We start from the raw sequence: 23,564 nt of genomic DNA on the forward strand, positions 1-23,564 counted from the left end.
CACGGACCTCAGATTCTAGTACAGACTATCAGCAAGAAGACATTTGCAGCAGACTAAGGGGAGGGCTGCAAAGGCACAGAGTTTGGATGCTATACCCATTCAGAGGAGAGATATCCGGGAGGAAGGGGGGTGGTCCTGCCACCACTACTACCTCTGCCCCCATACGACTTCTATTACCAGTACCAGCACAACCACTGCCCAGAGGTGACTACATCCTAAAAAATATACATTAATCTTCTTGAATCCTCACAACAACTCTTATTGGAAGCTACTATCTTTATATCTTTATCTCCATTTTATAGAAGAGGAAGCTAAACCTTAGAAAGTTTAACAATCTGGGACACCTGGGTGGCTCAGTCGGTTAAGTGTCTGACCCTTAATTTTGGCTCAGGTCCTGAGTTCGAGCCCCACACCAGGCTCTGCGCTCAGGGCAGAGTCGGCCTGAGATCCTTTCCCTCTCCCTCTACCATTCCCCCATTCGAGTGCATGCAATTTCTCTTTCTCTCTCTAAAATAAATAAACAAGGGATGCCTTGGTGGCTCAGTTGGTTAAGTGGCTGCCTTCAGCTCAGGTCGTGATCCCAGAGTTCTTGGATCAAGTCCCACATTGGGCTCCTTGCTCAGAAGGGAGCTTGCTTCTCCCTCTGCCTGCCGCTCCCCCTGCTTGTGTGCTCGCTCACTCTCTCTCTGAGAAATAAATAAATAAAATCTTTAAAAATAATAATAAATAGATAAAATCTTAAAAAAAAAAAGGAAATAAAGTTTAACAGTCTGCCTAAAGTCACAAGGGAAGGGGCCTAGTAACAGACATGAGTGCTGACCCGTGGTGCATGATCTAGAAATTACCACCTTTTGTGACTGTATTAGAATGGGAAAGCAGAGTCTAGTGACTGGATCCACGTTGCCTGACTTCAAATTACAGCCAGCATTTCCTAATGACCGTGGGCATCCATGCCTCAGTTTCGTCATCCAGAAATAGACATCAAACAAGTATGTACCCAGGGGAACTCACTTCTGGCACGATGGCACGAGAAGGTTGATAAATCCTCTCAGCAAAAGGCAACCATAAAATTGGGTCAAACTGTAGAAAGCAACCATTTCAACACTCTGGAAGTAAACTAACAGCATGTAAAAACTGAGAAACTTGTTCGTGAAAACCACTCAACTTTGGGACTTCATTAAAATTACAAACTTTTATGCTCCAAAACACGTCAAGAGAGACCAACTCACAGACTAGGAAAAAAAATTTGTATATCACGTATCTGATATAGCATCTTTACACAGAACAAATAAAAAACTCTTACAACTGAATTAAGGCAACCTCGTTTTTAAATGGGCAAAGGACATGAATAGATCTTTTACCAAAGAAGACAGAAGACATGCAAATGGCTACTAAGCACAGGAAAAGGTGCTTAATATTACTGGTCATTAAGAAAATAGAAATTAAAGCCACAATGATACACCACTACACACCTATTTGAATGACCAGACCTAGTGTTATTAACAAGTACGTAGAGAAACTGGAACCTTCATACATTGCTGGTGGGAATGCAGAACAGCTTGACTTTTAAACATTTTCCTGTTTTCCTTACTGTGAGAAAAATGTTAAAATGCATGGCTAAATATACAGAAAGTTTTAAGATAGAGCAGGTACATTTCCGACCTCTAGACGTCAGTGCCTGCCAGTTCATAGGGATCATCTACTTTATTTTTCCTACAGCTGTAGAAGACTTGTATATAGACTTTATTCTTTTTGTGGCACCTTGAGAAGTTTCTCATTTTATTTTAGCTGACTTTGTCTGTCATCTTTAATTGTTTGCCCCTTTTGTTGTCTTAAGAAATCCTTCCAATACTGAAGCCATATGCTCTTCCGTATTTCCTATAAAAGTATTGATGTTTTGCTTTTCATGTGTAAGTCCTTGATTAATCTAGTATTCATTCATATAAGGTAAGGATTAATTTGCATTTTTCCACATGGACAACCAACTGGCTCAACACATTCACAAAAATAAATACTGACCCTGAGGCACCTGGGTGGCTCAGTCGGTTAAGCCTCCAACTCTTGGTTTTGGTTTCAGTTCAGGTCATGATCTCATGGGTCATAAGATCCACACGCCATAAGATGGAGCCCAGCATGAGGCTCTCCGGCTCAGTGGGGAGTCTGCTTGAAAGATTCTCACCCTCTGCCCCTGCCCCACTCACAGGAGCACTCTCCTCTCCCTCTCCCCCGATCTCTAAAATAAATAAGTAAATCTAAAAAAATATTGACCCTGATAAGAATCAAAGAAACAAAATTAAAATAGAAATGACTTTTCACAACTCAAATTAGCAAAGATTCTTCTAGATGATATTACTTGAAAATGTCTTAATATAGTTGTTAAAAAAAAAACTTGATTCTATGCAACTCTTAAAAAAATATTCATACTCTTTGACCCAATAATGTTGTTTTTATAACTCTTAAGAAAAATAACACGAAACCAAGGCTTAACAATGTCCCCTACATTATTATATATGATAAAAAATAAATTTTAAGAATCAGTAACATTACAATTTCCAACAGTCTGAGAACTGTAAACAAAATTCTAGCACATCTACACAATGGAACTTTAGGGAACCACTAAAATTGATATTTATACACGGTTATAAATAACATGAGGGAAAAGTTCATATTGTTCATTTGTTAAGTGCAAAAACACAGGAAACAAAATCATATGTACAGTGTGGTCTCGATTATGTAGAAAGAATAGGGAGGCACACCAGACCAGAAAGAAATACAGCAGAACTGCCATCTGGACCACAGAATGCTCTGTAAATACTATTTTCAATACTTTATTTTCAAAATACTCTATTAATATGGAGTTTTTATAAGAAGAAGGCCTGTGAGTTTATTTGATCTTAAGTTACTTTTCTAAAGGGAATGGCTGAGTAAATCCATCAGGTTAAAGCAAAAAGCAAGGCCTTTTCTTGGATTTCAGTTCTACCACGACTGAACAAAAATGTAAATCAATAGATAAGAATACTGTATTTTTTTTAATGAGAACCTAGGTAGCCTTCTCTTTCTCTTCACCCCACCCAGAACAAGTTTTTGCCAATCTGACATTTAATTCTGACTTGTGTATGTATAGTCAGGTCTTGCCTGAAATATTCAGTCTGAGCATTATATCAATATAGAGTTAATTAGTACAGACTTAATATATAAATATTAACTCTAAAAGAATAAACTCACCAGATTTTCAGTGACCCTCTTAACTCTTTACTCAGTTTATATTTCACACTCAAACATAATCATTCCTTAGGATGTACCCTAATTCCCTTTCCTACTTCACTCTGAAACACTCTCTTGGCAACACGACAACCCTGCTTCAATCCAACCCTGCCCACGCCGTGCCTGCACCCTTCCAGGAAAACGCGCCTGGAGAAACACATAACCACTGCCTGGTCTCACTTAACATCATGACCATGAACCTCAGCTGGAATCCTGACGCTGCCCGGAAATCAAACCACATTTCCCTGATCCATTCACTCTCTCCCGTTCCTTGCCAACCAACCCACATCTTTCCTCGCACCTGTAACACTTACTCCCCCATCTGTAATCTCAGCTGATGGCCCAGCTTCCTATTTCACTGAGAAAATTAGGACATGAGAAGAAAACTTCGGACAAAACCATCCTGTTACTTTACCGATCCACGTACTCTAAAGGCCCTCCCTCCATTCGTGTATTAGATCTCCCTCACGTCCCAACAAGTTCCCCTCTCTACTGCATTGCTCCTAAAAACATCATTTCTCATAGATACAGCCTTGTCTTTACCCTACTTTCCCTGCCAACTGTGGTTCCATCTCTTTAATCCCCTTTACAACAAAACACCTTGGGAAACCCATACATATTGGAGGCCTACTAATCCTTTTCCTCCATTTTCCCTCTACCCACATCCAGAGATCTTCTCTATCACATCAAACAGAAACTGCTCTGGTCAAGGTCAATGATGTCCCCACTGCCGATCCAGCATCAATGCTCGGTTCTTACCTGAGGTGCTCTGTCAGCAGCACAGTCATTCTCAGACTACTGTGCCTCCAATCCCTTCACGCTGGATACCCCAGTACTCATGTTGGGTCACTTTTCTCCATCTACACTCATGCCCCAGTGACTTTATTCACTCTCATGCCTAAAATAGCACTGATGTGTCCTCCACTCCCAAATCCACATCTTTAATCAGCCTAGCTTTAGTCAATTCCTTTCTTGACACTCCCTGAGACTAAACATGTTCAAAACTAAACTCTGGATCTCTCCCATGCCAGCCCCACACCTGCTCTACTTGCAGTCTTTCCCACTTCGGTCTATGGTTACTCCATTCTTCCAACTCTCAAATCAAAACCTCCACAATCATCCGTGGTTCTTCTCTTTCTCTCACTCACCACATCCAGTGTCATGTCTCAGCTACTTTCAATAGACACGCAGAATCCAGTCACTCGCTGCCACCACTGCTCCACGCTGTTGTGCTATCTCATCCATTACTTAACTGCCTCCCAATTCATTTCCTTGCTTTTTCCTCTGGCTCCTACATTCTCTTCTCAACATGGAGTGTGTTTAGGGAACTGGCACAAATGCTGACAGTGCCCTGAGTAATGAAGTCCTTTATCTCTGACCCAGGAGCATCATGTCTTCTGGTAGCAACCATGAAACTGCCAGGCTAAGCTGCCAGCTTAGCACAGGGTGCAGTCTCCTACTCATCACAGTTCTTGACAACTACATGCAAATAAAAATAAATGAAAAATAGTAAATGTAACAGAATCACTTTGACTTTTTTTAGGGCTTCCAGATCTTACACAGTAAGCTTTATTTTAAAAAGTAATATGAATATGTGCATGGTTACAAAGGTACATAAAGAAATTTAAAGATAACCAAGTTAAGAAAAATGGACTTAAAGTTGCCAAGTAATTTAAAATTTAATGAATTAAGAATAAATTTAGGGGCGTCTGGGTGGCTCAGTTGGTTAAACATCTGTCTTTGGCTCAGGTCATGATCCAGAGTCCTGTGATCAAGTCCCACATCGGGCTCCTTGCTCAGTGGGGAGTCTGCTCATCTCTCCCCCCCCACCCCTGCCTATGTGCACGCACGCACTCACTCTCTGTCTCTCAAATAAATAAATAAAATCTTTAAAAAAAAAAAAAAAGAATAAATTTATAAGTACAGCAAAAGCTCTAATAAATTTTCAAGTGCCTCTCTCCCACCCTGTAGGCTACTGACACAAAAACATAGGGTAGCACTGGTTTGCTGTGTGACACTGAGTGAATCTCCTTGGTGAGTCCGTTTTCCCACATAAAATAAAAAGACTGACGTCTAAAGCATGTCCAGTTCTAAAGGTATCTGATTCAGTGGAAACAAAAATATACAGAAACTTAGAAATTTAACCTGCAGAGAACAAAATTTTACATGAGCATTTCTAAGCATCTTTTTAACTGTGTTTGATACATTTCTATTAAGTTAAATATGAAAATGTTCACAAATCCAATCATTTAAAATATTAAGGGAGCTGGCTTAAAAATTAATTGATTAATGAAATAAATTCACTCCTCTTTAATTTTTTATTTCAGACTTTAACATTTAAAAATTTAAAAAGTAAATTTAAGAAGTAGCCACTTGGCATGACTAGCTGGCTCAGTCGGTGGAGCATGTGACTCCTGATCTTAGGTCAAGAGGTCAGGCCTCACACTGGGTGTAGACATTACTTAAAAAATAAAATCTTAAAAAAAAATAGCACACCTATATACCAGTTCATCACTGTCTATTAGGTATATACATATATTTTTGATGTATACATTTTTATACCTATCTACACACTTACCAATGTACTAGCTAAAAATTCAGCAAGTTCCCTAAACAATGTCACCGCTTTCACTGCCTGTGACAATGTACGGCCTCACTGGTTAAAGTACCCAGTAGATAAGAGCCTTTGAAAATTTTTTTTACAAACCAGTAACAAGTAAGGCCCAAAGATCTATGTTTGTTGCTTTCGTTTTTATTCTGGGTTTACAAATTGAGGGAAAAACTAAAAAAATTAAGATACTGATCTAGGAGGTCCAACATCTGACGAAGAGCTTCAGTCAAGAAAAGAAAACGAAAGGGAAGAAATTACAAGTAACTGAACAACATAAGCTTATAGACTGAAAGGATCCATGGAATGCTCAGTACAAAGAAGAACAAACAATAATCAAGCACACCGTGATGAAATTTTTAGGAGATAAAACGAAACTAAAAGCTTCCCCAAAAAAGTGGAAAAAATGACATACAAATGATCGGGAAACAGACAGTAACTAACTTAGCATGCTGAAAGCTGGAAGTCGCTGGTGCAACATCTTCAAAATTCCAATAGAAAGTTTATATTCAATACAGCACGCATTCACAATCAGTGACTCCTTGTGCGTTTGCACACTTCTCAGCCCCCGTGCAGGGTCGCTGCTGCTGCTAAATGGCCTGTGAGGAGAGTGACGTGCGTCACTTCAGAGCCAAATATTTCAGTGCCACATATGACCCGTCAGCTCTCCCTTGCACCTGCTGTGGTAACCTCCAGAGCCGTGGGTGATATGATGGGGAACTACAGGTGAAAGCAGACTGGATCCAGAGGAAAACGCGAGGAGCCCCAGGCCCAGTGCAGACTTGAGGAAAGCAAGAAATAACCTCTATTTACACGCTAGAATTTCAGAGTTAATCTGTCACTGCAGCATCACCTGTTCCATCCTAACAGAACAATAACTTAGGGGCACCTGGGTGGCTCAGGTGGTTAAGCATCTGCCTTCGGCTCAGGTCATGATCTCGGGGTCCTGGGATCAAGTCCCGCATCAGGCTCCTTGCTCAGCAGGTAGCCTGCCTCTCCCTCTCCCTCTGCCTTCCATTCCCCCGCTTGTGCGCACATGCGTGCTCTCTGACAGATAAATAAAATCTTAAAAAAATAATAAAATAAAACAATAACCTAGAATTCTATACACAGCCAGACTTCAAGTTTGATATTTGGAACATACATGTTTTCTGACAAGGTCTAAACAAAACAAAACACAACAACCCCACCACCTTTCTCAGGAAGTTACTGGGAGAACGAGCTCCAGTAAATCAAGGAAGTAAACTAAGAAACAGAATACAGGTAACCACGCGTAGGAAAGAGGTGAAAAGAATCTCTAGGTTACTATTATAGCTCCTGCTGTTCAGCCTGTTTGAGATACCGTCCCTGCCACTTATGGCTCTTCCCAAACACAGGTCACCCTCCAAGAGCCAGCTCAACTGTGACCTCCTCCACGAAGACACAAATTCAAATTCCTCACCTCCCAAGAGTAAATGAAAACATCCTGCATCAACCGCAAGAAGAGTTGCACACATCAGACTCCATTCTAAAATCTGCTAGGTATGTGACTTTGGGCCGATTACATAACCGCCCTTAGTCTCACTTTCCCCATTATCTATGTAAGGATGAAGCTGGTCAATAATCAGACGCTTCCTTCTAATTCTAAAATGCAATAATTCTCCAAAAGCACAAAACTACTAAAATCCTAAAATAATTCTATATGTGTTACATGCTTACATATTCTGACCGTCTGTGACATTTGGTAATAACGTTATTCCCTAAATATATTTTTTTCACTTTCAAAAGCAATTGTCAACAGATAAAAATGACCATTGTCGTAGGGATGATATTACCTTTAAAACCAAAATTAAGCTCATTACGATAAACACCAAAACAAAATTCCCAAAAGGAAAATCATACAAAGTAACACTATACCAGTGAGACTTCATCTTACTTTACAGTTGTATTAACCCTGTTGCTTCAACCATCCAGTGTTACTGGGGTACCCAAAATAACACCTATCACTACTAGAACAACCATTAGCAGTTCCAAATAATAGGCTATCTAGAGCACGTGATGAATATACCTTTTCTAAATTATTCTAAAGAATAACACCAAATTCTTAAAATTGTTTTTGACGGACAACTTCCCGTTGGAAGCCATATATTCCTCTGTCCTCTTAAAAGGGAAACCTTAAACACAAGTGTGTATATCAAATGTAATCTCGTGCTGTCACTGAAGTGCTATATATAGACAGATGCCTCTTCAGATGACCAAATTTACCTGTTGGAAAACTTCAGGATGGCATAGTGACATCTTCAGGTTCACTGATGCTCGGATAATGGTCTGTCTCCCAGGCCTTCAGAGATATGCCGTCTCTTCTTCTTTCTTTCTTCTCTATTACTCAACAGTCTGCTCCCAAGGACAAAGGGATAGCCACTGCTCCCCAAACATAGTCTCCAAGTGTGATGCCCTTTTAATAATTTTAAGAAAACATTTCAGTGATGGCTGTTAACAATGATAAAAAATAATATTACAACAGTATGAAAACAAGAGCTTGGAGCTTCGCAGAAGGCCAAGTGCAGTACCTTTTTTGTTCTATATCCCCCACCAACTGACTGCATGACCCAGTGCCCAACAACTCAATAGGTGCTCACATTTGTAATCCTCACGGTCCTAGTAGCTGGCACCATTAATATTTCTGTGGGCTCCCACTGTCTTTCCTCTTTTATTTTCATTTTTCTTGTCCCTTTGGTGTTACACCCTTTCTCCACACAGGGCTTCCTTAACAAGAAAAACCAAGTCTTGGGGCTCCTGGGTGGCTCAGTCAGTTAAGTGTCTGCCTTCAGCTCAGGTCATGATCTCACGGCCCTGGGATGGAGCCTTGCTTCTCCCTCTTGAGAGGGCTCCCTGCTTCTCCCTCTCCTTCTGCAGCTCCCCCTGCTTGTGCTCTCTCTCACATACTGGCTCTCAAATAAATAAATAAAATCTTAAAAAAAAAAAAAAAGAAAAGAAAGAAAAACCAAGTCTTACATACATGTTACTGATTACCCAGACTGCTCCTTTTAACTAATCACAGTATATTTTGAACAGATTATTTTTTTTTAAGATTTTATTTATTTGACACAGAGAGAGAGAGCACAAGTAGGCGGAGCAGCAGAGGGAGAAGCAGCCTCCCCAATGAGCAGGGAGCCCGAGGCGGGGCTCAATCCCAAGACCCTGGGATCATGACCTGAGCTGAAGGCAGACGCCTAACCAACTGAGCCACCCAGGCACCTCTAAACTGATTAGTAATATTAGCATTTGTTATATTCCAGGCACTGAATCCATACATTTATGTGCATTTTCTCATTTAATTTCCACAACAATGCTGAGAAAGGCACTATTATTTTACAGATAAAGCAAGTAAGACAGAATTTATTTTAAAAACCTACCCTACAAAGTCACAGAGCTGAAATTCAAATTCCGCATCCCCATGAAACACCACCTTCATTAGCCAGTTAGTTATCTAGGTCTCTGACTGTCTGATTCCAAATGAGGTTTTTCCCTCCTGCTGAATTCCTCTTCACATAACTGAGAATGCCAGAGGTTCCAGATAACCAAGGGTTTCCCTTATCAAGCTATGTGAGCTAGTATCAAGGGAAATGTGCTTTGGAATTGTTATTGTCCACACACTACAGATAACTACACTTCCAGAAGTAATGAACTCTTGTGCATCTTTGTGATTGGCCAGCTGGACACGTGAGTGAGCTCAGACCCACGTTAAGGCTCTACAGGTAAAGACAGTTCCTGGGGTACCGGCCTGGCTCAGTCAGTAGAGCATGCAACTCTTGAATTTGGCATCGTGATTCTGGGACACATGTTAGGAGTAGAGCTGACTTAAAAAAAAACAAAAAACAAAAAATAGTTCTCTCTGTGTAGGGTGACTTGGGCCCTAAAGTTACAAGAACCCTGGCCTAATTTATTAGTGCTATGATTTATTCAGCGGAGCAGATCAGCTCAGATAGGAAAAAATAAGCAATACAAAAAAACCCAACAGATTTCTACCATTTACACAGAACATCCTTGCCTTTAATGTGCAGATAACAACGTAGAAACTGTAAGCACTTTCTGTACGCCATGTCCCCATGGGACGTGTAAGGGAGACAAAGAAGAACCATGGACCACATTCTGCCCACATGGGACTTTGAGGACAAGAAAAACCAAAAGAAATAAATAGTTATACACTGCAGTAAACGTTATGATGAAAACATAAAAACTGATAAGATGGGACTCCTGAAGGAACTATACGGAAGAGTAGTCAGGAAAGACTTCTAGCAGTCAGAAAAACCTGGCATTAGATTGGAGAATGAACTAACCATAAGAACAACATTCTAGGCAAACAGAACCACATGTCAAAGACAATGAAGCCAGAAGCAGCCTGGAATGTGAGGGAACAGAAAGGCTAGAGGATAACTTTATGGTGAGGAAGACAGAGTTGTTCAAGATGAATGGAAGAACTGGGCAGCAATCTTATAGCCCATGGCAGACAGCTTGGATTTTACTTTAAACAAAATACATATTCACAGTAACTCTGTCAGGTGCATTTATTATCCTCACTTGAGCCCCACAGAAGGAGTAAGACTCAGGGGATATAAAATGTGTTCAAGGTCACGAAGCTAGTAATGTATACTAGAGATCAAACACCTCCAAAAGGTCCTCAGTATGCAACATGAGAATTCAAATCTTAACCGACTTTACCCGAGTACATCCATTCTTGAAACATCAGTAAGACCAACAGCCACCTAAAAATAATTGCCCCATTAAGTTAAATGCAATGTTTGTATGCATCATCAGAGACCCTGAAGTCAGTCTGAAGTAAAATGTGCCCTTAGTTCTAAAGCCTTCATTACTTATTAGCTAACCCAATATACTGTACAGAATAACAAATTAGTCACAAAAATATTAATGACAATTTCATTGTCAATACAATTTAGAACATGTCCCGATGCTGTTTCGTTTTTAGTGTCTGAACTACTCTTTCGATCAATCTAGTCATACAAGAAAGTTCCCCTTTTTACGACATACACTAGTTATTATAAATTTCTCCCTCGTAAAAGGAGTAATTTTACATAAATACTCAGGCACCACAGATGTGCTATTTCCAAAACTGGAAAAAGATTAGGGATGAGGACCAAGAATTGAAATAATCTTTACTTCCCATAAAAAAAATGCAACAAACAAAATAGCAGTGATCTGAGCTTAGGTCATTTACTTACCTATCTACTGCTACTGAGTATTAAAATCAATGCACACACACCCATTAGTTATACAATATATAAATACCATGGGGTATCTGACCTCATATTCAACATATTTGTATATCAACCCATTCCACATGACTGCATATTTTTGAGAGAACAACAATAACTGCCACAAATTCAGAAATGGACAAAATATTTCCTTTTTTCAGATTATATTGTGACTTTTTAAATAAGATCACACAATTACTTCTATGAGCAAAATAAAGGATACTTGCTATTTTTTTTAAGATTTCATTTATTTATTTGACACATAGAGAGAGAAGGGGGGGGGTAGTGAGAGAGAGCGCACAAGCAGGGGGAGCTGCAGGCAGAGGGAGAAGCAGTTACCCTGCCGAGCAAGGAGCCCAATGCAGGACTTGATCCCAGGACCCTGGGATCATGACCTGAGCCTAAGGCAACGCCCAACCGACTAAGCCACCCAGGCGCTCCAAGATACTTGCTACTAATAACACAAAAGTTTCCTGAAACCTGACCACAATGGAGAAAACCACGAGATTTTTCTCTGAGGAGTGAAGTCACATAACAAGACAGTCTTAAGTAGACGCTTGCTTCTGTTCCCCAAAAAGAGGGCCGTTAAAAGGAATAGTCAGGATGACAAAATGGGTAGGAATCCAGTCAGCACAGCAGAACTTTTCCTCCCAGGTCACGGCACAGCCCAGGTAGGCTATGGCCCAGGTCAAAGCTACCAAACCCCTTCTCTGCCACTCCCTGAAAGGTGCTGCCTTGGGAAGGTGCGTGACACCTGAGGGTGTGCCCCTGAGTAGTGGGGAGGCCATGTTTAAGGCCCGCCCTATCTTCCCACTAAAAGAAGGGGATGGGACAGTGCCAGGTACCTCCCACCAATTTAGAAGGCATTTAAAGATCATAATAAAGAGAAAAAGTATTTCAAAAGAGAACCTGAATGGAGACCTAAAAAGAATAAAGGTTCATCCTTAACCAGATCAAACAGTGGAAGGCACTTGCCAAACCCCAGATAATAAGTTCTTCTGAGAATCGTTATCAAGTGGACAGTCAGTGAGCCAGCTTCCCCAAAGGCAAGGAGAAACATTAGGGAAGGTACGGGAACCAAGGGTTGAGGCGACATACTATGTTTAGAACAGATTCTGAAAGTTACGGCATCCACAGAGATGATGCAGCAGTGAGGAAAAATTAGAAAGCACACAGGAAAAGAGAAATATCACAGGCTACATTTTCCCGCTTTGTGAAACTGGGTAAACAATACCACTGATGTTTTTAAATAACGACGATTATCCATAGCACTAAGTATTCCACTTAAAATTCATTCATTCATTCAGGGTCGCCTGGGTGGCTTAGCCGGTTGAGCGTCTGCCTTCTCCTGGGGTCATGATCTCAGGGACCTGGGATCCAGTCCTGCATGGGGCTCCCTGCTCAGCGGGGAGTCTGCTTCTTCCTCTACTCCTCCCCCCTGCTCCTGATCTCTCTCCCTCAAATAAATATTTTAAAAAATAGTAATAAATAAAAGTCATTCAAATAAGGCAAGTGGATTTCATGTTATTTGTGGGGTTTTTAAAAGGCAAGATAAATTCATGCCTACTCTGGTTGAGAACACCTCAGACATTTCGTCTTGAAGTACACTGCAGTTTACTTTGGTTTGATGATTACAAATATATCTGTATTCCAAGAAACACTGGCAATTAGAAACGTATTGGGGAAAAGTGTGGTGTCTCATTCACATTTTTATTGTGATTACTACGTTCTCCGTCCTCACACACAGTAAGTAGCATGTTGCCTCATCCAGGGTAGACGCTCAAGAAACATTTGTTGAACTGAATTCAACATTATAGATTTCGCTAGCGGAAGCCTGAGTTTTATCACATATTCCCACCTGGCCCTTAATTCCAAAAAGTGGGGACGGGAACCCCAAATTTCACATTCTGACTAAATGTGAAGTTGGCATCCAGCCTGCTGCACACATTCCAAGTTTTGTGCCAGGACCTGCCACCGAGAAATGTCAATAGTTGTGCACATAATGAGCCACAATGGTGTCCCCGAAGTTGCCAACTCCTGAAGCAAATTGAAAATTAAGGCCTGTCTCGGTTCCAGGGGCAGTTTAAAAGCCCACAGCCTCCACATCCGTGCGAGTAAATCACAGTCAGCAGCACCGTCACGCGCCGCACACACTGGGGGCCCGGCGCGACCTCCCTGCGGGCGGGGGCGGCGGCGGCGGCACCGACGCGGCCTGGGCCCTCCAGAGCCCGCCCGCCAGACCGCCCTCCGGCCCCTGGACCGCGGCCCGAGCCCGAGGACGGGCCGACCCGGCCGGGCGGCGGGGCACGAGCCGCGCAGGCCCCGCGCCGCCGCCCCAGGCCTCGCCGAGCCCCGGCCTCTCGCCGGCGGGGCTGCGGGCAACAAAGGCGGAGGCCCGGCCAGGCGCGCCGCGGACTGGGAGGCCGAGGGGTCGGGCCGGCGCTCGGCGGAAGCAGGCCTCGGCCCTCCCCTGCCCCCCGCCCGGCCCGGTTTCCCGGACGCCGCGCCGCTTCCCCGCCGGCCAGCCCCCGCCCGCGGACCCGCCGAAGCGGCCCGGGCCTCGAGCCGCCGGGACCCTCGGCTTGCAGGCGCGCCGGGCGGCCTCCCCAGCCCAGCGCGCCGGATCCGCCCCCACCGCCCCGAGGGAAGCAGCAGCCCCCGCGGCCAGTTTCCCGGGTTACGGAGGAGAGGGAGCAGAAAGCAAAGCCCAGACCCAGCCCCCGACTCGGCTCCGCAGACGCTCACCCGGCGGCGGCCCGCTCCGTTTCCTCGCCCAGCGCCGGCGCGACTGCCGCGCTCGTCCCTCCTCTCCCGCAACTCCTCCTCCCGCCTCCTTCCTCCTCCTCCTCCTCCTTCTCCAGGAGGGGCGCGTGGCGGCGCCTGGGCCGGAGCGCTGAGCGGGAGCGGAGGAGCCGAGCGGGCCGCCCCGCGCCCTCTACTCTGCCCGCGGCGCAGGCGGGCGTCCCGGCAGGGGGGGGGGCCGGGCGGGGGGCGTCTGGGGGCGGGGACGCGCGGGGTCGCAGGCGTCAGGGAAGGGCGAGCAGGGGCGCGCGGAGGGCACCCGGGGCACGGGGACGTCAGGGGACGCTCGGGGCAGAAGGGCGCGCAAGGGGCGTCTGAGGGACGGGGGCGCGCGGGGTCTGGGAGCGTGCGGGAGTCGTGGGGGTGGGGCTGGGGTGCTGTGGGTCAAGGAGGGGTGTTCGGCGGCTGGAGTGACGGACTCGGAGGCGGGTCCCGCCCGGCGTCTCCCTAGCCAGTGCGGACTGGTCCAGCCGCTCCTCCCGTGCTAGTTCCTCGTCTCTGCCTCCCCTCTTCGGGTGGCTAGCATAGAAAAGAGAATCTTCTCGGCCCTTGGGCGCGGGCCCTCTCTTTGCCCCTGCGGCGGGGTGCCGGACTTCCGCACCGCCGAGGTGCGCCCACCTGGCGCGGGGACCCCGGCTTGGTCTCCGCCGGGAGGGAGGGACCGAGGACAGCCAAGCATGCCTGCAGGAACAGGGCCCTTTCCCACCCCTTCTCTGGCTTAATCGTCAAATTTGCTTGCTAAACGAAAACTTATTACTTGTTTTAAGCCATCTACTTTTCCATTTAGTGCTTTTAATGTTTTATACATAGTTCACTATGGTTTGTGCCGCTGAATTTCACGGTAGCGTGATGTAAAAACTTGCGTGTTGGTAACTTGACTCATTTCTTTGGAAATTGGCTGAATGTGCCACTAACGTATAGCAATAACAGCAAATTTTATTTTTTGTCGATGAGAAGCTACAGAAAAAAATTCATTTATCTTTTGATGAAAAGCGATTAAAGATAGGTGTCATTAAAAGATGTATTGTTGACTTTAAGTTGTGTTTCTTTAATAGAACCAAAAGTCTTGACGTTCAAGTGTGAATTTATATCTGAATTACATCTCAGTAAAGCTGTTAGTTTAAAAAACTCAAGTAATTGATCTTAATTACTAATCATCTAAACAAAATCTAGATTAATAGTTTAAAAATTGGATTGTCAGGCGGTTCGATCGATTTTTATGACTGAATAGTATATATAAGGCTGCTGTCATTTGTTGTATGTGATTCAACAGAGCCGGTGTTCTCTTCAGTTCTTACTTGTATTTACGAATAAACCTGCACTGTTATTGTTATCCTGATGTAAATGTAACTCGATTCTCAAATATCTAATTGCAGTGAATGTAAACTAAATACAACGATCAGTGGTTAACAGTAATAACAAGTAATAATAAGCAAACTTTTCAACCCCCCCCCCCTTCTTGTTTTAAGCCGCCTCAGAAGGAGAATGCCTGGAATGGATTAGTGATCCATCACCTGATCTAAAGAAACCAATAGCAGTTGGCTGTGCGAGGGGCTGGTGAGCACTGACTCCTCCAGCAGACAGGGTCGAACCCTGGGCTTCTGAGTCTGTCAGAGCTGGTCAGCATCTTGGCTTTAATAGTACATAAAGTCGTGTCACCCTAACCAAGGTTCTCAGTTGTAATTTCAGTTTCTAGTTGTAAAGAAGCAAGGTGGGGATGGGAGAGTGGGGTTTTTGGGGAGGCAAGGGGGAATGGGTTTTGATATGAACTATGTCAGATAGCTGTGAAGATTACATGGAATAATGCACAGAAACCACTTAATCTGGTGCCTGGTCCAGAAGGATTATCATTACTAGGTAATGTATATTTTATGAGCCAGGCATTACAGTAAGTGCTTTTGAATATATTATCTCCTTTAATTTTAACAAGTATCTCTAAGTTCAGTATTATCATCTCCACAATACAGATGAGGAAACGGCCTTCTTGTGTATAAGTAGGAAATAACTTTCACACAGCTACTATGGGGCAGAGCTGAAATTCAGACTTAGGTCTCTCTGACTCCAGAATATGAGCTCTTAGCCACTAGATTAAAATATTAGTAATACAGCAACAAATTTAGTGTAGAGTTACTAGTGGCTAAATATGCTATTAAAATGTTTATGCTTGCCTGAATTCCAAACACTTCTTGGCTGTAGACACGTGTTCTCATGCAAGCCTTCCTCTATCAGCAACTCAATCTCCCTTTGGGGGAAATCTTATCTTTGCTTATACTCAGCACAGCTGAGAGGTATGCCCAGGACTGAGACTGCTGATTAGACTCTTGTCCAGGACTCTAACCCTGGAGCAAGAGATGCAAACAGTGAGGGTGGAGGGAGGGGAAAGGGATTGGACTCACCCTAGTAGGGTCCCTGAACCAGATTGTTCCTGGTGCCAACCCCTGATAGCCTTCTAATAAACTCCATTTTGCTCCAGCTAACCAATTTCAGTTTTCTACCAAAAACACTGTCTGATAGATATACGTATTTGCTAAAAGATGATAATGGCAAAGGGTCCTATTGAAACTCTCCTATTCAGGAAGCATAGTTCCACCTTTTCCTCCTAAAGTCATAGCTTCTAGAGCCGGAAGGACCATTCTTGGTCAACATCAATATCCTCATTTTATGGAGGAGGAAACAGACTCAGAGATCATACGACTTGAACAAGATAACAAAGTTGAAAGCAGCTGAGTCATGACTCGAACTGCCATCTCTGGATTTCCAGTCTGCTTTGATTACCAGTATTAAATAAATGTCTAACCTTCTTCCGGAAAGGGAAAATAAGGAGCCCGGACTTGAGAAAATTGGATGGAAGCAGAATGGGATACAGTGGCAGCCTTCCACCCTCTGGGCCCCTGCGGAAAGCTGCGTAAGTGAGCAAAATTCCCCACCCTTAATTTTCCTTTCTCCTTCCCATTGTCTTTCTGCTGCCTCCCGCCTTCCTGTCTTTGAGGATCCTGAGCTATCTCTCACTCGTTCACATTCCTCATTTGGTACTTACACTGTGTTGAAGAATGTCCCCCAAATACTCATGTCCTTCCCAGAACCTCAGAATGTGACTTGGTTTGGAAGTGGCATCTTTGCAGATGTAGTGAAGTTGGTATGAGGTCATACTGGAGAAGGATGAGACCCGTATCCAACATAACTGGTGTCTTTATGAGAGAAGAGACACAGAGGCAGATACGTAGGGGAAGACAAGGTTAAGACACACAGGGAGAACACCAGGAAGGCAGAGATTGTGGTGATACACCCAAGGAAGCTGGGAATTCCAAGGATAGCTGGCAGCCCGCAGAAACTAGGAAGAAGCCAGAAAGGATCCTCCCCTGGAGCATTCAGAGCCAGCATGGCCCTACCAACACCTTGATTTTATACTTCAAGCTCTCAGAATCATGGAAGAATATGTGTCCGTTGTGTTAAGCACCCAGTTTTCAGTACTTTGGGGTGGCACACATGAGGAACGAATCCAGGACTCCTAGGCTCACCTGCCCCTTGTGGCTGTTCTCTGGAAGTCTCCTCCCAGTTCAAGCTTCTCTTTGCAGTCTCCCGGTCCCAGTTTGCCCAGACCAGTACCACATTTATAATGGTTGTTTTGGCACAAATGTTCATAGTGCCACTTGTCATCTCAAAATTGTTCCAGCTCAGATAATAAATTCTGTGTTCATCCTGCCTTCCTCCTAATGTGCAATATAGTGACTCAGTTACCCAACATCAAAGCTCTTTGAGAATTGGACCGAACCTACTTCTCCAGCCTCAAGGTCCACTTCTTTATATCACACTTTGCTAGGGCACACTGGGCAACTCCATCTCCAGACAGGTCCAGCCCCATGCCTTAACTCATGCTTTTCTCTCTTTCAAGAATGTTCCTCCATTTCACCCGCCCCTACCTTCCGGTTATTTCTGTTTATTGAAAATCTTACTCATCATCCGTCAAGGTTCAGATCTGCCCAGTTAGAAGTGACTTCGTCCTATTTAGAAACCCCACCTTGGGTTCAACCTCTTTAGAGCACACTTCCCCCTAAACAACTCTCTCTCCTTTGAATGCATATGATTTGTCTTTTTTTTTTTTTAAGATTTTATTTATTCATTTGACAGAGAGAGAGAGAATACAAACAGGAGGAGTGGCAGGCAGAGGCAGAGGGAGAAGCAGGCTCCCCACTGATCAGAGAGCCTGATGCAGGTCCCCATCCCAGAACCTGGGGATCATGACCTGAGCCAAAGGCAGACACTTAACCGACTGAGCCACCCAGGTGCCCCCGCAGATGCTTTGTCTTATTCATCTTTGCATTATGCTACTAGTGCCTTGAGTAAAGATTTTTCACACAATAGAGATTCAAGAAATGTCTGATAAATAAATATGAATATTCCATTCCTCTCTCCATCTATTTGAGAATAGCCCAGTGATAAATGGGCTTTCAAAGCCCTTTTAAAGATCCATTTCAAGATATAGGGTGGCTGGTTTGTCCTTTGGGAAGTGACAAATACCTGCTTTCTGGGAAAATGTCTGTGCTATTTTGATCAACAGCTAGATTCTGCTAGCTGTGAATGGGCTGAAGTCAAAGGAATGATGCCTACCTCCCAGAACAATGAGCTCTGAGGATTTTTAAGACCTGGCAGAAGGTATGTGGGTACCTGTTGAGTTCAGAAAGGTGGCACTGCAACAAAACTGTTCCTATATAATGAGTCCACGGCACATCGGGCTTAGAGTCACATTATTCTCTATTTCAGATCAAAGATTCCTATTTGTAGACAATTTGAAGAAATACCTTACTCTTTCCTGTCCTCTCCACTTCCAGGATCCAGGGCCCCTCTGACTGCTTAGGAATCTTTCACTCTGTAAGATAATACTGTTTGTTGATTTAGTGCAAAAAAATTTAGCAAATACCCATTATTATGAGGAGTCGATGGCATGTATTTGCCTCTCCTAGAAATTCAGGAGGTATGTTCTATTGCAGAGAATGATCCTGTATACAGCCCCACCCCCATTAAGCCAACAATGGAAGAATGTATTAGAATTCTTCCCTATAGTAGGCAGAGAGCCAGAACTCCTGTGGCCTGCTTAGGGTAGTCTGGAGCTGCCATCACTGCTCTGGGTGACAAGCACTGCTCTAGCTGTGCAGAATCCGATCTCTTAGAGAATCCCCTTCTGATGGCAAGACAGAGTGAGTTGTTAGCTCACTGGATTCAAAAGCTAGGGCCAACATTTACAGAAAAATAAACTTCTACCTATGCTTGTGATTCTAAAGCATTAGAAAGTCCTGACAAACCATAAAAAAGGAAAAAAAAATACTATGCCTCCTATGGCATTGACTAATCTTCTATATTAGAACTTCATTCCTTTAGATTTGGAGTTATTAAAGTACAAATACCTTCCTAGAAGCAAAAGCACTTTTAGGTGTCATTACCCTGTGATCTATATATTACTATCATATTGTTATTTGATTCTTGCATCATTTTTAACTTTTTCTATCAAGGTGTTCCCTAATTTACCTATGCAATTCCATTCTAAGAGCTTATTTGTAATTTATAAATTCAATTTACAATTCAATGTTTCTAAGGAAAAATGCAATGTTATAAATGGTCATTAGATTCCCAGATTATCTCCTCTACCCAACAAAAAAGCTTGTGATACAATTCAATTATACAACTAGAATGAATATTAAATCTTCCTACTGATCCAATATGCTATATGTTATGTGAAAGCTATTCTAGTGTATTAGTGGTAGGCTCCTGAGGAATGAGTAACAACTGGGAACCACAGGGTTCAATGAACACATCAGGCCTCAGCCCCCAGGAGGAAGGGGTTTGGAGGACCCACATGGGGGCTTCCAATCTAAGCAGGGAAACTAAAGAAACTAAAGTCAGAGAAAAGTCCAAGTTGAAAGGAAAATTTCCCCAGTGTAAGTATGGTGTTAGGTACTGGTGTGGGTAGAATCGTAACCCCCAAAAGATATGCTGAAGTCCTAACCCCCATACTTGTGAATGTGACTTAATGTGAAAATAAGGTCTTTGCAGATATAATCAATTTAAAATGAGATCATACTGGATTCGGGTGGGTCCTATTCCACTGACAGATCCTTGCAGGAGGGAAATCTGGATAAAAACACACAGGGAGAACACCATGCAAAGATGGGCGAGAGGGGTACAGAGACTGGAGTACTGCAGCTACAGTCAAAGGAAAGCCAACAACCGTTGATGACCTCCAGAAGCTGCGAGGCAAGGATGTATTCTGCCCCAGAGCCCTTGCAGGGAGCACAGCCCGACCACACCTTGATTTCAGACTTGGAGCCTCCTGAGCTGTGAGAGAATGCATGCCTACTGTTCCAAGCTACCCAGTTGGTGGCACTTTGCTACAGCAGCCCTAGGAAAGAACACAGGTAATTTACAGTGCTCTCTCATTCAAGAAGGCAGAGACCCAATCATGGAGACTGGTGAGCTGCCTGGAGCAAGACAGCAGCTTCCACTCATTCAATACCCAACAACTCTTTATTGAGTATCTATGTCCCAGGACATATACTATGTTCCAGGTGTAGCTCTCGGTGTGGGGTATCTCAGCAAACGTTAGTTGAGCGTCCACTGTATTGTACGCCAAGTTCTTGGTGTGGTAGATAAGGAACAAGGACGTTAAAGTGCCCTTAAAGGGATTAATTCAGTGGGACTGGGGGAAGAGAGGGGAGGGAAAAGTTGACACTAAATAACTAAGCAAATGAACAGAAAAGTCTAGATTACAAATGTGCTGCAAAGGAAATAAAATGGGTGATGAGGTAGATAGTAACGGGGGGAGGGCTGGTGGCACTTGTATAAGAGTCAATCCAGGAGGACCTCTCTGAGGAAGTCATCCTTGCTCTGAAACTTGAAGGATGAAGATAAGAAATAATGTGAAGGTCTAGGCATGGAAGCCTTCTGGGAAAATCTCTGAGGTGTGACAGAATTTGGCATATTTGAGGAAGAAAGAAGACTGGTGTGGCTGGAACATGGTAATGGGTAAGTAGGAGATGAAGGTGGAATGGGGGGGGTGCAAATAATTTCAGCCCTATAGGTAGGAAGTTTTAGTTCTATTCTAAGAGTGATGGGAAGTAACAAGAGAATGTTAATCAGGGGCTGGTGCAAACTGTCTCCTTGCTGCATGGAGAATGGATTTTCCCAGGACAAGGTTAGAAGGAAGAAGAAGAGAAGCCCAGGTGAGTGCTGATGGCAGTTTGGACTGGGGTGGAGGTCACAGAAGTAGACTGAATCAATTTGCTCAGCCTTAGGAGTTTAACAAGAGAGTGCAACTAAGTTAAGAGTAAGACGAAGGAGTTTTGGTGATTGTAAAACACATCCAGAAGCTCTTTGACACTCTCCTCTCCTTGAATTCAGGCTAGTATAACTTCCTTTAAACAAACGAACAAAGCAAATGTGTTTAATATAAAGTTTATGCAACATGGGATCTTCATAAGAAAATGAAGTCGTGAAGAATTGGTGAAACCTGAGTGTTTTCATACTGAGGGACAGTGAAAAGTCATGACAAGATACCATAGCACAAAGAGTTTAAGTGTAGCGAACTGAAGGAAACTTAGCAAGGTCTTCACACTCCTCTCAGTATTCCTTTATCTTTGGAGATAACGATGCTCCTTTCCTCTAGGATAGGGAGAACCCCTCTGACCTGCTTCAGATGTAGGTCAGAAAGTCATTCCTGTGTTTTATGACCTGCTTTGGGCGAAGCTCAGAAACTCCTCCTGCACATGCCATTTCTCAAATTCCTTCACCTTCAAATGTTCAGTATGTCAAGATGCCATATTTTGGGGTAGAATGTCCTGAACGCCATCAATAAAAGCCTAATTCCTTACCAGAATCTTTGTGTTTCCTCTGCTATTTCTTCAAAGGATATAAGCCTAAAGTATAAAAGAAGAAAAACTTTTCTTCTGACCTCTTAGATTATAATCTTGCAAATTAAAGTGACAGAAGACAGAGTAACAGGCAAAAAGGCATATATATATATATATTTTTTTTTTTTTAAGATTTTATTTATTTATTTGACAGAGATAGAGACAGCCAGCGGGAGAGGAAACACAAGCAGGGGGAGTGGGAGAGGAAGAAGCAGGCTAATAGCGGAAGAGCCTGATGTGGGGCTCGATTCCCGAACGCCAGGATCACGCCCTGAGCCGAAGGCAGACGCTTAACCACTGTGCCACCCAGGTGCCCTTTTTTTTTTAACTGATGTTTATATTTTTATGGGCATAGGGGCTTCACGGAAAAGAAGTAAAAAATCCAGGGGCACCTGGGTGGCTCAGTTGGTTAGACTATTGATTTTGTCTCAGGTCATGGTGTCAGGGTTGTGAGATGGAGCCCGCTGATGTAGGGCGCTGAGCCGGGCGTGGAGCCTACTTGGGGTTCTCTCTACCTCTCCCTCTCCTTCTTCCCATCCTTCCTCCTCCCTGCTTATGTGTGCCTGTCTCTCAGTCTCTCCAAAAAAAAAAAAAAAGTAAAAACCCAAAGGAGCATTTAGAGTTGGGCTATATATATACAATTTTAAGAAAGGGCAATAAATTGTAGAGAAGTAACTAGGCAGAGGAAGAGGGACTGGGCTCAAGGTCAATAAATTGTGGGAAGGGGACTAGGGAATGCATAGTAATTAAGAGTAAGGTTTGTTATACAAACTCCTCTCCTCTCCTCTCTCCTCTCCTCTCCTCTCCTCTCCTCTCCTCTCCTCTCCTCTCCTCTCCTTTCCTCTCCTCTCCTCTTAGTGCCTCTCTGATCCTCCTGGGAAAAACACCCTACGAATGAAAATATATATATCACCTTCACAGAGGGAAAATGTGCCCTGCTTTTAGGCAGAAGGAGGAGGGCAAAGAGCTCTTCCTGTGTCTGCCGTTTCCAATTACCTTCCGCTCAAAAGCATCTATCAATACGCCAAAGTGGCATGTCGCGGGGTGGCATATACTGACACCTCCAAAAGTTAAAAACTGCTGCATTGGCAACAATTTTAGGGTAGCTGTCTTAGAATTTACTATTCAGCTACATTCTTGAGAATGAAGCTGGTCACAGGTTACAGAATACCTTAAATGTGCTGAAAGTCAGATTTATCTCAGAGAAAATATTGCAAGGGGCAGACACTGGAACTGTAAAAAAAAAAAAAACAAAAAACAAAAAGAAGGGGTCTTATATCCCTTAGTGAGCAACCCAAGGCAAATATATAGAATGTCAGTAGTGATACATAAGGCCACCAGTCAATGGTTAGTAAAACATTTACACTAATTATAATTTATATAGAAGTAATTTTACTCTTTTCAATTAACAGCAGACATATTTGTAACGGAGGAGATGAGTGCTCTGGCAAGGGAAAATATTGGTCATGCAAACATCTTGTTGCATAACAAAAACGAACATACCTTTGGTATTGGTATGTGTAAAATTTCCTATCCTGAGTCACATCTCAGCGGTGGCCGGTCAAAGGACTTGAGATCAAAAGGCACTCTCTTTGAAGGAAGTGTAAAAATGTTTTCAGCGAACGGTTTCCCGCCAGGATCCATTTTCATGTCCCTTTAGTTCTGAGTTTTGGTAGAGGTTGGGAACAATGGGTGCTAAGTACCCTCACATTAAGTGCTAATCTATGCCAGACTTGC

The 23,564-nt window shown here is 43.4% G+C and overlaps 1 protein-coding gene and 1 long non-coding RNA gene across 3 annotated transcripts in view; one reads left to right on the top strand and one right to left on the bottom strand.

Moving 5' to 3' along the window:
• The window catches only part of SOCS6 (suppressor of cytokine signaling 6), a 39,424-nt gene extending 25,357 nt beyond the window's left edge, over nucleotides 1–14,067 (bottom strand). The window contains exons 1-2 of one of the 2 annotated variants that reach the window (XM_040632441.1): nucleotides 13,870–14,066; nucleotides 8,117–8,306 (exon numbers count right to left, since the gene is read on the bottom strand). The gene's annotated coding sequence lies outside the window, so the exon portion shown is untranslated. Of the gene's footprint in view, nucleotides 1–8,116; nucleotides 8,307–13,869 lie in introns of both variants that reach the window. The other variant, XM_040632442.1, reaches the window with a different exon arrangement.
• A 4,056-nt stretch (nucleotides 14,068–18,123) lies between these two features.
• Nucleotides 18,124–21,788, top strand: LOC121103238. Its single transcript, XR_005835373.1, has 2 exons — nucleotides 18,124–20,336; nucleotides 20,819–21,788. It is a non-coding gene; the product is annotated as an uncharacterized LOC121103238 (long non-coding RNA).
• The last annotated feature ends 1,776 nt before the right edge of the window (nucleotides 21,789–23,564 follow it).

The sequence above is a fragment of the Ursus maritimus genome, unplaced genomic scaffold, assembly GCF_017311325.1.
Source record: "Ursus maritimus isolate PB19 unplaced genomic scaffold, ASM1731132v1 scaffold_18, whole genome shotgun sequence".
Classification (NCBI taxonomy): Eukaryota; Metazoa; Chordata; class Mammalia; order Carnivora; family Ursidae; genus Ursus; species Ursus maritimus.